Source organism: Budorcas taxicolor, chromosome 17 (assembly GCF_023091745.1).
Source record: "Budorcas taxicolor isolate Tak-1 chromosome 17, Takin1.1, whole genome shotgun sequence".
Lineage (NCBI taxonomy): Eukaryota > Metazoa > Chordata > Mammalia > Artiodactyla > Bovidae > Budorcas > Budorcas taxicolor.
Window position 1 is genome coordinate 6606711 of NC_068926.1, and position 16292 is coordinate 6623002.

Sequence of the window (16292 nt, forward strand, 5' to 3'; positions counted from 1 at the left end):
TGTTAACTGTAATCTAAATGTTTGGTAGAATTTGCCTGTGAAGTCATCTGCTCTTGAACTTTTGTTGGGAGTTTTAAAACCACAGATTCAATGAAAGTATTGAAAGTACTTAAAACTGGTCTGTTCATATTTTCTATTTCTTCCTGGCTAAGTCTTGGGAGATTGTATCTTTCAAAGAATTTATCCATTTCATCTAGGTTTTTCCTTTTATTGGTCTTGAAATAGTCTTCTATGGTAGTCTGTATTTCTGTGGGGTAAACTGTAACTTCTTTTTCATTTCTAGTTTTATTAATCTGGGCCCTTTTCATTTTTTTCTTGATGAGTCTGGCTAAAGATCTATCAATTTTGCTTATCTTTTCAAAGAATCAGCTTTTCGTTTCATGGATCTTTTCTATTGTTTTCTTCATCTGTTTCACTTCTTTCTGCTCTAATCTTTGTATTTTCTTTCCCTCTGCCAACTTTAGGTTTTGTTTGTTCTTCTTTCTCTAGGTGCTTTAGGTATAAGAGTAGGTTGTTCATTTGAGATTTTTCTTGTTTCCCGAGGTAAGCTGTATCACTATAAACTTCTCTCTTAGAACTACGTTTGCTGCATCCCACAGGTTTTGGATCATCATGTTTTCATTTCCACTTGTCTCTAGATTTTTTTAAAATTTTCTCTTGAAAATTTAATTTAATATTTTCCGTTGGTTGCTTGGTAGCATATTGTTTAGCCTCTACATGACTGCATCTTTTGCAGTTTTTTTCTTATAGCTGATTTCTAATCTGATAGCAGTATTTTTGGAAAAGATGCTTAAGATGATTTCAGTTCTCTCAAATTTACCAAGGCCTCTTTTATGACCCAGCATGTTATTTATCCTGGAGAATGTTCCATGGGCACTTGAAAAGAATGTATATTCTGCTATTTTTCGATGGGATGCTCTATAAATATCAATAGAATCCATTGGTTTAATGTGTCATTTAAGGCCTATGTCTCCATATTGGTTTTCTGTCTGGATGATCTGTGCATTGATACAAGGAGTTTGAAGTCACCCACAGTTACTGTGTTACTGCCAGTTTTTCCTTTTATGTCTGTTAACATTTCCCTTGTATATTAAGGTGCTCCTATGTTGGGTGCATAAAAATTTGCAATTGCTCTGTCTTCTTCTAGGATGGATCCCTTGATTGTTATGTAGTGTCCTTCTTTGTCTCTTGTAGCAATCGGTATTTTAAAGCCTATTTTGTCTGATTTAAGTACTGCTACTCCAGCTTTCTTTTGATTTTCATTTGCATTCAAGTGATTTTCATTCACTTTCAGTCTGTATGTGTCTCCAGACCTGAAGCAGATCTCTCGTAGACAGCATCGATACAGGCCTTGTTTTTGTATCCGTTCAGCCAGTTTGTGTCTTTTGATTGGCACATTTAATCCCTTTACATTTAAGACAATCATTGATATGTCTTCTTATTGCCATTTTACTGTTTTGGATTTGCTATTAGATTTTTTTTTGTATCTTTTCTCTTCTCTTTGATGACAATCTTGGTGTTCTGTTTGGGTTCATTTTCTTTTTTCTCTTTTTGGCCACACCATGTGACATGCAGGACCCTAGTTCCCCAACCAGGGATCAAAACTTGCTCCCTGGGGTGGAAGCGTGAAGTCTTAACCCCTGGACCACCAGGGAAGTCCCTCTTTTTTCTTTTTTGAGTGTATATCTATTATAGATTTTTGGTTTGTGATTAACAAGAGGCTTTGGTATAGCAATATATATATATACTATATTTTATATATATAATTATGTTTTAAGCTGTTGATATCTGAATTTCAAATGCATTTAAAATACCCTGTGTTTTTACTCTCCTCTTTACTGACTTCGATATCATATTTACGTGTGGATGATTTCCTATCTTTACTGTACATTTGCCTTTCCCAACAAGCTTTCCCATTTTGTAATTCTCTTCTTTCTAGTAGTGGCCTTTTCTGCTTACAGGGATTCCTTTAGTATTTGTTGTAAAGGTGGCTTGGAGGTCCTGAATTCTTTTTAGGTTTTGCTTTTCTGTAAAGCTTTTGATTTCCTCATCAAATCTGAAATACAAGCTTTGCTGAATATTCTTGGTTGTATTCCCTTCCATCACTACCTTCTGGCCTGGAGAGTTCCTGCTGAAAAAATCAGCTGATAGTCTTATGGGGATTTCCTTGTATGTTACTTATTGCTTTTCCCTTGTTGCTTTTAATATTTTCTCTTGGTCTTTAATTTCTGTCAATTTGACTCCTATGTGTCTTGGTGTGTTTCTCCGAGTTGACCCTGTACAGAACTCTGTGCTTCCTGGACTTGGGTGATTGTTTCCTTTCCCATCTTAGGGAAATTTTCACATGACTACCTGTATTGTTTAAATGACAGGTTTCTGTGTGTCCCACAAACATATTCAAATATACTGTGAGGAACCTGTGTACAATAAGTCTGGAGAGAGAAAACCAACAAGCAATGCAATGCGTAGACTTCAGTAAAGGAAGAGTGACTGGAAGCGGTATAATTGTATCTGACTGTAAGGAACTGGAGCAGTGCAGAGTCCCAAACTGCAAATAGGGGGCTGAATTGCTTGCCTGCATGCCTAGGCAAAGGAAAGAACTACTTACTTGGTGTGATTAAAGTGTCCCCCAGACAGCTTCCTGCTTCCAAATGCCACCCCCCACCAGCCTTTTGTTGTATGCCCTAAATTCTAAACAGTAACACCTTTGGCTTCAAGCTGAAAGGTCCCTGTTAAGATGCAAATAGGCAGAGCTGGAGAGGCTAACATCTTAAACCATTAAGAGTATTAACAAGTTAGCTTATCAAGTAGTTGGGGTCACCTAGAGAGGCCCAAAGAAAATGAGACCTGAGTATGCAGCGTTATACAGACGGCAAAGTTGGGGTAGAGTGGGTAGAGGAAACGTCCTGGATGATTTGGAGGCTCTGATTTTGGAGGCTCTGGATGATCTGGATGGCTCTGGTGGCAAAAGGGACAACATAGGGTGATTTTTGAGGTGGTGAGAGGCTTCCAGAGCAGTGTTCACTGGGGCTAGGCAAGTCATTGGACATGTTGGATCATTGGACTAAGATCTAGAGTTCCATTCCTGGCTGGTCTCTTAATCACGCTGGTTCAGAGCAGAGATCACATCGATGGCTTCTCCTTGGTGCCACTCTCAGAACTTCTAGCAAACAAATTAATCAGTGGGCACTGAGCGTACGTCCTTCTTCCTCCTCCAGGTGTATCTGCCCTGTCACATGCATTAACAAGGCCCTGGCTCTATCAAGGGCAATTCTGAGGAGACTCTCCTGTGTTGAAGGAAGGCACTAAATAGCCTCTTAACTGGCACATTGTTGTCAGTATTATTACAGCTTTTGCTTCACTCCTGTCTCTGGATTATGGTAATTTTTTTAGTCATGTATTTTAATCAGAGTTGAAGTCTCTGAGCTGCTGACAGCTCAAGAGAGCTGTAACTGCTCTAAGATTGACTTCACACTGTCACAAAATCATAACACAAGGAGAAAACTGGAGATCCTCACAAGCCACCTCCTGCCAATTAAAACCAAAGCACCTTTCTAAACAGCAGGCTTCTTTTGCAGGCTCCACACAAAAGGGAGGAAGGCACAGGGCAACTACCTCCCCCAACTCCTCCTCCCTGAAAAGTTCAACCCAGGGAAACGCTGATCCTGGCACGGGCGGTCCTAGAAGCAGACAGGGCAATTTCACTAATGGTAACTACAGGAAGCTGGAAATCATTGCTTTGACATGCTGGCTCTTACATAGCATCAGGCTCTGTTGAGTTCTTCTGGCCTGGCAGGGCCTCCTCCCAGATGCTGTTCACGATCACTCATCTGAATGACCACCATGGGCCAGAGTGAATGGGGTAGCCACCCTCTTTGGAGGTGATGAGACGGAGGCAGCCAGACCCCTGGCCTTGCCTTCTTGTCATATGTGTGTGGAAGTCCCCTCCCGACCACATGCAATGCTGACTGCAAGGCACCTAGCATTAGGGCATGTGTTAGGCAGAGATCACTGCATCTTTTTTCTGTCACCGATCTTAGACAAACTCTAGCTATTGCTCTGCTCTGCCCTGAGTCCTATTTTCTCTGCATGTAACCTCGTTGTCTTTGCTAGGACCGTCATTCTTAGAACCCAGTGACCATGATCTAATTTAGGTTTGTCCTTTACACCTAGCCAAACCTTCGTTTGCCTGAGGTCCTATTCTCAAGTAACTATCATGGAGAGTTGATCTGAAGACATTAGGCAGCATAAGGTATGTGATGCTGCAGTAATAAACAACCCCAAAATTTCAGTGGCCAAAACAAGGGTTTCTCAGTCCCGTTGCCCATCCATCACAGGTTGCTACAGGACTCTGCTCCACTGAGTTGAGTGACCCAGGCCACCATCTCAAAAGTTGGAGTCATCATGAAAGGAAAGAAGGCTGTAAAGTCTTTTCCTGGCAATTAAATGCACTGGCTCAAAAACTGTAAATATTACTTCTGCTCTCGAGTCATTGACCAGAATTACCCAAATTGCTCCATCCAACCAGAAAGAAGGCAGGAAGTACAATCTTTTCCTGTGTATCTGAAGCATAGAAATATTTGGTGCATTGCATAAATGATTAACACACCAATTCATGAATGATCACTAAGAGAGAAAGTGAAGGAAGAGTAACCTCTCCCACTGATACTCACCGGTACAATGACGCTTACGATGATCAGATCTCCAGTGCTGGACATGGGCAATCAGATCATGGGAACAAGGAAAACCTCTCAATTCAGACTTCATACTCGTATGGTTTGATTTGCCTTCTTGTCATCATATGTGTGGAAGTCTTCTCCTGACCAATCAGGACCAGCTGCAAGGCATCTGGTCTTAGGGTACGTGCTAGTTCTTAGAGTGGTTTGCCAGAGTGAATCGAAAATTATATGGACACCTGCTGATGATGAAAAAGGGTGTGGTGAGAACTTGAGGAGATCAGGGTAGGAAGAATCGAAAGCCAAGCAGGAATCTGAAAGGGATGGCAGCATGATGAAAATGTACCTGCCTGTGTGCTAAGTCACTTCAGTCGTGTCCAACTCTGTGCAACCCTACAGACTGTAGCCCGCCAGGCTCCTCTGTCCATGAGATTCTCCAGGCAAGAGAACTGGAGTGGGTTGCTATGCCCTCCTCAGGATCCCTCCCAGGGATCGAACTCATGTCTCTTATGTCTCCTCCACTGGCAGACAGGTTCTTTACCACTAACACTATCTGGAAAGCCCCCAAAATGTACTCGAGCAAGGATAATTTTTGCTGCTGGCTGCTTGTTTGCTGGAAGCAAGAAAACAAAAATGCCAGTATGAAAATTATAACTTGAGTCTAACATGAAGCAGCTGGAGAAGCATTGGGAGGAAAGTGATACGTGATCTCAGAATCTGAGGCTCTGGTGGAGGAATCATGGACACGGTGAGATGGTGGTGTGGGGAGATACAGACCCTTGCTGTTCCTGGATCCAAGAGAGCATCAGGACATCAGCAGGAACTCCAGGCAAGCACAGCAAGAAGTCGAGTCTCAGTAAACAGAAGGGCAGTAAAATAATGCTCCTGTGCCCCAGCAAATGCTATCTATGTGCCCAGGGCAACGCCAGCCTGGGCAAAAGCCAACCCAAGTACGGTCCATGGTGTGGCGTCGAGAACTTGTTATCAGGACAGGAGCGGGCAGGGCTGCAATGACAGAGATGTCTGTGTACCCAGGCAGCGGCTCCGGGAAAGCGGACCTGTGGGGTGGCACCACATCCCACCTGGGAGCCAGTTCTGTGGGCTCTTCCTTCAGCACGTGACCAAAAGGAGAGTACATGTTACCACCTCCGCCTCCCATCTTCTGCCAAGCCACTCTCTTCTGGTGCCTGGATTTTTGTAGCTGTAGCTTCCTAACTGGTCTCTTATTTAAACTTTTGCCTCCTGGGTGTCTATTTTCTATGAAACATCCAGAATAATCCTCTTGAATAATCATTTCTCTGCTCAGTGAGAACTCCTTATTTTCCCAATCCACTCAGAGGACCCCGAGGCTTTCCCCTGCCTTAGAAAGCCCTGCAGGATACAGTCCTCTGAATCTTATGGTACCTCACCCCCCACCACCCCTTCCTCAACCATTCAGCTTTAGTTACACAAGCATCGCTTCTCCTCTGCCAAGCCTTCCATCTCAGGGCCTTTGCACAGACTCTCCTCTCTGCCTGGAAGGCCCTTCTCTCAGTGATCAGCATCAGGCCTGGCTCCTAGGCCTCCTTGTAGCTGAGGGTCTCTGCTCAAATACCACCATATCAGTGAGATCTAATGGTTACGAACTCCAGAATTCTTGCCTGGAGAATTCCATGGACAGAGGAGCCTGGTGGGCTACAGTCCATGGGGGTCACAAAGAGTTGGACACAACTGAGTGACTAACACTACAACTGTTTAAAACAGCAACCTTGTTCCCAGCCCCTAAAGCCCTCTCCCCCTCAGCTATATTTCTTTAACCAATGTTGTGTGAAATGACTCATTACATGTAGCATATTTTGTATTCTACTTGCTTAATTCCAGTGTAAGTAAGCACTAAGACGGCAGGAGAGTTTCTTGCCTGATTTGTTTACTGCTGGAAGCTCTAGAACATGGCCTGCCACACAGTATGAGCTCCATAAGCATGTTAACTGAATAGAATGAACCCCAATCTTGCCACCACACAGAGTTAACATCAATGCCACATTCAAGGGACAGGCATTTCTTTCTGTTGAAATGCCCTGTGAGGATTTGGAACCTCCGCCTCCTCCTACCTGTATTGGCTGCCATGGATACAGGTTTCTTAAAGGGGTCAAGGATGGAACAGATGCTTTACATTAGCTTTTATGTCCTCCATAAAATTAACAACAACCAAACCCCGAGGAATGGAGCTATAATTCTTGCAAGTCTGATTCGACACAGAGGGTAAGAGCTTGGCTCTTGAGGCTAAAAGCTGTTTCCAGAAACCCTCAATGGAACGTTACCTCTGTAATTCATTTCCTGTTATTAGCTTTATGTATGTTTACAGATAGAGCCCCCCAAAATCACACAGCAAAACCAAAGTAAAGAAAAACAGAAAACCTAGTGGTTTTCATGTTTAAATTACAATCATTATGTAAGACACAATATTTTGCCACCCTACAGCACTTCTAGACTAAATATAAAATATGCTTCACAGCAAGGTAAACATAATACAATAGCTTTTTGAAGGAATGAATATTACCTAGCTCTGTCTTCAGGGATGTTATTCTCAATAGCAATATCAATTCAGAAAGAAAAGTCGAGAGAATAATGACAGCTTCTTAGCCAATAGGACTCACGGATGTGAACAAGATCAGCAAAAGGACTAGATGAGATCCTTGAAAGGCCTCTAAAGTTATTGTTCAACCATACAACCAAACACAATCCAATAAACCTTCATCATTTATGTCACAGTTTCTAATGAAACTAACGTCGTGAAAAATACACTAGTGTACACATGGGTTTGGAGAGGTCTGGGATCAAATATGCCTCTTGTTTGTTTGTTTGTTTAGTTTTAAAGCCATTTAAGGCAATCAAAAATGATTTGTTATGCTGTATGTCAAACTGCAGCCCCCAGAGTTTGGAGAAATTCCTGAGAACAAGGTGTAGGAAGTCAGTCCTCAACATCCAGCCAGAAGGAGCTAATTTGTTTTATCAACAAACAAATGGCAGAAAGAAAAAGAGAGAGATCTATAAACTAAAGGAGATTTAAATGTCATATCAACCCACTGGAATATATGTACCTTACTGAGATCCTATGTAAACCAATTGCAAAAAAAAATGAGGCCATTGGGAAATTTAGAATACTGGCTGTAGAAATCTGCAAGTAAAAATAAATGGGGTGTGGGCAGGGGGAGTTTGCTAGAAAGAAATATTGGGGAAAATGACATTTTCCATGCACCAGACACAACCTAGATAAAGATAAGACAGATACACCTTTTCCAACCAGTGAGCTCCAACCTCACTGGAGAAGGAACACAGAGGACCTAGCAGGTTCTCATGGCGTTGATTTCTATCCACAGGGCATTTGTCTGCCACTTACAACTCATTTCACATATAGGATGCCGAGCAGCCTCCAGATGGTGTGCATAAGACTTTACAAATGTTTTTTCTTGTTACAATCAGACATGACCTTTCAAATATATAAAAGTGTACACAAGAGAACTGCCCACAAGACTTCTAGAAAAATTCAGCAAATTCAATTCACCGATACTTTGGAGTACCTACTATGTGTGAAACACTATTCTAGGTACTGAGGATACAAACAAGATGAACCCCTGCCTTAATGAAGCTTCTATTGTAGTGTGTCTGGTGGAGTGGAGGAGGGGCACACAGGCAGTAAACAAAATAAATCAATTATATATTTTGAAGGTGATAACCACTAAGCTTCCAAGTAGAACTGGGACAGGCAGAGGAGCCTGGTGAGCTATGGTCCATAGGTTTTGCAAAGAGTCAGATACGACTCAAACAACTCAGCACACACACACATTAGCAGGCAGGAGACATTTAAGCAAAGACTTGATGGAGGCCGATACCTAGGAGAAGTACCTTCCAAGCAGAGAAAACTGTGAGTGCTAAAGTCTTGGGGTGCAAGCTTGTCTGGCACGTGACTGGGGCAGAGTGAGCAAGAGGAGAGCAGTGGAAGAGGTCAGGGAAGTAGCAGGTGTCATATTTGATAACAACTCTAGCTTTTCCTGCAGTTTGGGAACCATGGAGCAGCGTAGCAACCTGTGACCAGCATTTTGAAAGCATCACTCTGGCTAGTTTGTTGAGAATAGATGTTGCGGGGTAGGGGGCTGGGTGGGAGATGAGGGCAAAAGTAGAAGCAGGGATGCCAGTGAGAAAGCTATGGCACTGATGTGGGCAGAGAAGATGGCTACCGTTCTGGGACTGGAGTAGTAAGTTCTGTGTGGATGATACAATGCAGTCGGATTCTGAATGTATTTTGAAGGTATAAGCAACAGGATGGAACAACATGGGCCACTCCCACAGACTCGTATGATCACTGTAAGTGTATCTGATCGTCTTCCAACCAGGTCAAGGGCACTCACCCATTAAAAACTCTATGACATTAATGACAATTCTAAAGAATAGTTCAGAAAAGTGGGTTCTTTTGGAAGATTGAAGACTGCATTAGAATTTGAGTTCCTGAGTCAACACAAGGCATCACATCTCAGTTTGAGAGGTTGGAGAGGGGCAGTGAAGCTGAGCCATTCCTGTGTTGGAAGCTGCGGCCAGCAGAGACTCAGGGTAATATATCCATGCTCAAGTCCCAGTCTGGGAGGGGAGGCATCAGTTACCTCCTCCGCTCCTCTCCTCTCCTTCTCTTTTCTTCTCCTTCCCTTTGCCTCTGCTGGGGCTCCCTGGGGCCCTTGAGGCAACAAGATGCAAAGAGCTGCTGCTCCCGACAAGTATGAACTCCATGGGAGCAGCTCCCGTTTGCTTCTGTGTTCTTGTCCACTGCCCAATGTCCACATACGTACAGCTTATAAGAGGGATGGCCCTGTCTCTTACTTCCTTCTATTTTTTTCTTTGTGTTGTGTTGTGTTAGTCACTCAGTCGTGTCTGACTCCTTGTGACCCCATGGACTGTAGGCTGCCAGGCTCCTCTGTCCGTGGAATTCTCCAGGCAAGTATACTGCAGTGGGTAAGCCATTCACTTCTCCTGGGGATCTTCCCAACCCAGGGATCAAACCCACGTCTCCTGCATCGCAAGCAGATTCTTTATCATCTGAACCACCAGGGAAGCCCTTTTTTTTTCTTTACCTCCTAGTTAAAAGGGTAAAGCCCCAAACCAAATAAGATATGACCCTATAAATTCCAGGATCAACCTAAGATTAAAGACAATGTGACCTTCCATGGGGCCTTTAACTACGCTGCTCACAGATCTGCTCTTGCCAGGAATAAGGGAGAGTAGAGCATTCCTTTCTGAACAGCTATGGTCCATCTTCCAGGTTACTTGGACCTTTCATTATATGAGTCCTATCAGTGATGGAGACCAACAGAAAGTCATTACTGTTTGGGTTCCTGATGCCTTTGAAACTAAATCTAAGGTTTTGTACTGGGGATCGCGTGGGCCTAGGAAACCAGAGTTTTACTGTCCACTTAGTTTGAAAACCATGCCTTCTCAGCATATGCCGTGGCATAGGTGACACAGCGATGCATTCAGTTAGATGAGCTCCGTGCTGACAACCGCCTGTCCCACCTACTCACTCGAGAAGCTGGGACATTCTCGTGCCTGTCCTAAGAAATCCATCAAAACCAGGACAACATTGTCGAATGGTCAGCAACAGCAATGGACCTGTGCTAATGGAAATTCAGAGCTTCTCCATTCAGTGGGAAAAACTAAGCTGAAGCTGGCATCAGCGATTTTCCAGTGAGGCTGTCATTGTGATCTGTGATCCGCTATCAAGATGAAATTGGAACCAAGTGTACTTTATTCAGGACATCTGTGAGATAAAAAATATAATGCTCCTTTTCTATCTTTGTGACATTGTTCGCAAAGATGTGATTCGGCTGTTAAGACCACTTGTGCTCTATCTCAAGGCTGAGGCTGACAATTCGCATAAAAGACTCTCCCTCTCTGGTTTGTTATCTGAGCCGCAGGAGCTATCACGGCCACTCTTCGCAAGGGGGCTTCGGGGAGGGGGCGCGCATGGCATTGACCCGCTCTGGCTTCCCATCTGACTCCACACTTCTGATCTCGTTTAATTTCCTGGGGTTCTGGAAAGTTGTTTTTTTTTCTTTTTTAGTGCCCTCAAAACCAAGTTCAGTGTTAAAAGACAAAAATGATGTTTAATTTTTAATAATTGTATGTATTTTGTAGAAATTTTAGAATATGCATTATTGGTGTTAAAAAAGAAAAGAGGGTGCTACTATTTTCAGTTAGCACTTAGAGTATTTTAATGCATTTCCTCCCGATCTCTTTTCTGTGGATGTGTGTGGTGGGAGAGAGGGGGCTTGTTTTTGTTCATTCTCACTGGAGAGACTAGGTTATTGAGTTGATATTGAAAATCCACTGAAAGCCCGTGGTGCTAAGCAGAAGAAAAATGCACAATTTAAATCCAAGAAAAGGAGCGGTAGAAAGTCACTCATTGGGATCTAGCATTGGCTGACAGCTATCGGGTCAGCCCCAGCACGTGGCACTGTGTTATGACCATGGTATGCTCTCATTAAGGAACCTCAGGGAAACTGCAGTGGTTTAAAGAGGGGCAGTGTGGCCTCCTTGAAAAAAATTTCACTTCCGCAACAAGAAAACGGTGTGTAGTGCATTCGCTTGCCTTTGGTCCTCTGAGGTGACCTTGCATCAAATTGGGGGCAAGATTTCCGTCTGGGATGCAGAGTGGCTGGGACTAGCCAGGGGCTGCCTTGCTACTGCAGGGGTCGGGGACCAATGTTCACGCTGACAGCTCAGGCAGAGTTGTTTGTTTCTTTTCCTTTTTACCACAGTCAGTGTAGACATCCATTTTCGATCGCATACAACATTTTTAACATCCTGAGAGATGGACTTAGAGCAAATGAAGACACAATCATTGTTTCTTGAGAGCTAGAAATGGCAGTGGACTATGAAACAGACCTGAAATCTCATCTCTCTCAGCAGGGGATGAAGAAAATCTATTGTATTAAATTGTTATTAAATTCCCCTTTCCTGGGCTGTGGAAGGCTAGGGAAAGAGAGAGATGCTCAAACTTCACCGGAACATTTAGGAAAAAACCTAGCTAAGATGTAGCTCACTGATTGCTACGAGAAAAAGCTGCATATGAGTTCTGAATAGTCTTATTATCAGCACTTAAGGGATGATTTCCTCTATTCCTTCCATCATTTTAAGTAACTATTTCATGTATTTATAAGTAACAACCAGCATCCAAAAGAGGAATTCCAGACTTCAAAGCAATGAAATGTTATCTTTTACATTAGGGCACACAACCTGAAGCGAACTCATCAATTGTATAGCTAAAAATCCACGAGAACTTGTGGCGTCCTCTTAGCCAATTGGTTACACTCTGCCATGCTACTTTTCATGCCAAAATTAACCCGAGAGCCAAGTAAAAACTGCCAATATGAATCAGAGGGGGGAAAGCTAGAAAACACAGCTTTCAACTATAAAAATATTGGGTTCAAGACCCAGCACAAAAATGAGAGAACATAAAACGAAATTTCATTTTTACAGGTCAGGGTCAAGGGCACTTCCATTAAAAATAAAACTATAAATATGGAAATCAGCCCATTGTTCTCGGGGAATGTGACATCTGGGAAGAAACTTGCAGGTGTAGGCATTTTCCATGGGTAACAAAAGCTGACCACCAAGGAAACCCATCAACAAATGCCTAACCTAGAAAATAAGAAAAGGGAGCTACAGGAGAAAAGATACCTCCAGAGAAAACCTGAGCAGTTCTTGTTAACTGAGGAGGGGGTAGGTAACTGGGAAACTTGAGCAGAGAAGTAAATCTCAGATCTGATGGTGTGAGGAAGAAAGAAGCCAACCAGAGAGAACAGGAAAACTACACGAAACAGATAGGCTCACAAAACAGAAATCCCCAGTAATGCACGTAATGGAGGGTGCTTAAAGGACAAGTCACTGAAGGGAATTGCCCAAGACACTAATACAGGGTGCCTCTGCCATCACCTTGAGAGGAAGGCAAAATTTTACAGTGCAGATTGGAACAGTCATTTTCATTTCATAAAGCCTACATCTCTGGAAAATTGGGTTCCATGAATTGAGATTTTTGTTACATTAAGCTTTACTATTAACTTTCCAGTAGTTTTACAGGGGTAATTTATTTGAACCATTGGGAAGGATAGAACAGGCTTGTGAGATTAAAAATGAGTCAAAAGTTTGAAAGTTAATTGAGTAAATCAATTTGATAAGTAGTCAAACAACACTGATTTTTCAGGAAAAATAAATTGACATCAATTAATAAATTTGAAATTAAATGCAGTCAATTTTCAATGATCAATGCTAATGGAGAAAAGGCAGAAATGAGAAAATGATCCACAGAGAATTCTAAAATCTCATTTCTGTTCACTCTCTTCCCCCATTTCCATTTCAGTCTCTTTATTGAACAAATTTGGGTTTTAAAAAGCCTCTCGGTTTCCTTGCTGGTCATTAAATAAACATTTATGCAGGGCTCCCTCTATGCCAGGCCCTCAAGAGAGCATCCAGAAGAAATAGACCAGGGCTGAGGGACTGACCGGGATCCTGATAATAACAGAGCTAGTTCCAGTGTTTCTTTTTCTCACTCGAGCAAAATGCAGAGCATAAATTAGAATTAATAAAAAGGAAAAACACCCTTAGTATGTATGTTTACCCTTATCACAATTCTTCTCGAAAATAGAATTTTTCACTAGCTCTCATTTTTAATCCTGATCTCTGTATGAACAAGAAAATAGCAGCTGGGGGAAGACGGAGAAAGAACAGAAACTAGGTAGAAAGCGAAAGCAAAATATATAGGAAATTAAGACACGGGCAGGAAAGCAGAGTATAATTCACTTGCGAACAATATTGAAGTCAACTTCAATTTTTCCTAGCAGATGAAGAGCTATAAAAATGGATTTATAAATGGGAATGGCGTGACTGACAAGCCACAGGCATATGTGGAGAGGAGGTAGGAGTAACACAGAAATGGTATCCATCCCCAAATAGCCAAGAGGACAGGCAGCTGGAGAAACAGGTGAGCATCGGACCCACATTCACTGCTAACGCAGCCCAGCAGGAAGCCCAGGCCACGGGAGCCCTAGGTCCTAGGGTCAGGGAGTCGGGCCAGTCATGAGGCGCTCCTACAAGCTCTTTCCTCTCTAATTTTTTTTTCTTTTTCTTTTATTTTTTTAATTTTAATTTTACTTTATTTTACAATACTGTATTGGTTTTGCCATACATTGACATGTATAATTTTTTTTTAATGGAAGTATAACTAGTTGCTGTGTTGTGTTAGCTTCAAGTCTAGAGCAAAGTGATTCAGATATATATTTACACATATTCTTTTTCAGATTCTTTTTATTATAAGTTATTGCAAGACATTGAATATAGTTCCCAGGAGGCCTTTGTTGTTTACCTATTTTATATATAGTAGTAAATATCTGTTAATCCCAAACTCCACATTTATCTCTCCCCCACCCCGCTATCCCCTTTGGTAGCCATAACTTTGTTTGACAAACTGTTTTATTGCCTACTCTTTGCACACACACTGGAGGTGTGCCTGTTATGAGCCAGGCAACACGCAGAGCCTATCCACCTCAACAGTGTGCAGTAAGTTGCTTCTCACCAATAAGCAAAGGAGAAAACAGTGAACGACCAAGCCAGTGCTTCAGAAAGTGCCCATGTTCTCCAGCACCCGCAGCCCTCTCCTAGGAACTTCCATATCCTTGGCTCCTGCTGGGCTCTTGCTCACCTCCTCATTAATGAGGACTCTTAAATCCCAGTCACTGTGACTTCAAACTCTCATGGGCCTTACCAACCAAGTGAACCCAATTTTCAGGAATCTGAATGAAGGCCAGCTGCAGAATTCCAAGAACTAAGGTTAATGATTTTATTCTTAATTCCATCACTCATGGGCAGAATGGAAATATAGGTGTGACGTTACCGGATACCACAGACAGAGCAGATGTCTTCGTTAGATAATTCTAGTGTCTCATAGAGAGAAGTGCCCCTAACCTGAGCCCTCGTGCTCAGCCCCACAGTTTCTGCTATAATAAGACATGAACTCCGCACAGTATGATCCCAGGTATCCTTAACGCTGGGTGGGATGACATTGCAGGTCGTGACTCAGCTGTCCCAGCAGTCTAATGGTGCAGCACAAGCGCACAAATAGGTGATGCCGAGGACTGAGAGGAGAAGTGTACCAAAGACTGAAGTGCCAGCCAGGTGCATGCCAGCCCCAACAGCCAGAGCAGAAGCATCGGGAGCCCCGCCTGGCCATGGAAATACAGAAGGAATTCTTCCAGAGCCCAGGGAGATCACTGCTGTCCCAGAAACCAGAGTTTAGGCAATGATAAACTCTCACATCTAGATGTATATATGTATCGTCGTCGTATCGTGAAGTCACTCAGTCGTGTCTGACTCTTTGCGACCCCATGAACTGTAGCCCACCAGGCTCCTCCCGCCATGGGATTCTCCAGGCAAGAGTACTGGAGTGGGTTGCCATTTCCTTCTCCAGGGAATCTTCCCAACCCAGGGATTGAACCCGGGTCTCCTGCATTCCAGGCAGACGCTTTAACCTCTGAGCCACCAGGGAAGCCCCTATATATACACACACACACTCTCTCTCTATATATATATATATACACATATATATACACACACACTATATATATATATACACACACACTATATATATATACACACTATATATATATACACACACACTATATACACACACTATATATATATATACACACTATATATATATACACACAATATATATATATACACACACTATATATATATATACACACTATATATATATATACACACACACAAACACATAGCTGTAAAAGAAGAGAAGTGAAAAACAAAGGAGAAAAGGAAAGATATATCCATTTGAATACAGAGTTCCAAAGAAGAGCAAGAAGAGATAAGAAAGCCTTCCTCAGTGATCAGTGCAAAGAAATAGAGGAAAACAACAGAATGGGAAAGACTAGAGATCTCAAGAAAATTAGAGATACCAAAGGAACATTTCATGCAAAGATGGGCACAATAAAGGACAGAAATCGTATGGACCTAACAGAAGCAGAAGATATTAAGAAAAGGTGGCAAAAATACACAGAAGAACTGTACAAAAAAGATCTTCACAATCCAGATAATCACGATGGTATGATCACTCATCTAAAGCCAGACCTCCTGGAATGCAAAGTCAAATGGGCCTTAGGAAGCATCACTACAAACAAAGCTAGTGGAGGTGATGGAATTCCAGTTAAGCTATTTCAAATCCTAAAATATGATGCTGTAAAAAGTGCTGCACTCAATATGCCAGTAAATTTGGAAAACTCAGCAGTGGCCACAGGACTGGAAAAGGTCAGTTTTCATTCCAATCTCAAAGAAAAGCAATGCCAAAGAATGCTCAAACTACCACACAATTGCACTCATCTCACATGCTAGTAAAGTAATACTCAAAATTCTCCAAGCCAGGCTTCAACAATACGTGGACTGTGAACTTCCAGATGTTCAAGCTGGTTTTAGAAAAGGCAGAGGAACCAGAGATCAAATAGCCAACGTCTGCTGGATCATCGAAAAAGCAAGAGAGTTCCAGAAAAACATCTATTTCTGCTTTATTGACTATGCCAA

At 42.4% G+C, this 16292-nt stretch overlaps 1 non-coding gene across 1 annotated transcript; it reads right to left on the reverse strand.

Annotated features, from left to right (window-relative positions):
• Window positions 1-15171: 15171 nt before the first annotated feature.
• TRNAS-GGA (transfer RNA serine (anticodon GGA)) lies at window positions 15172-15243 on the reverse strand. The gene has a single exon. It is a non-coding gene; the product is annotated as a tRNA-Ser (tRNA).
• Window positions 15244-16292: the final 1049 nt, after the last annotated feature.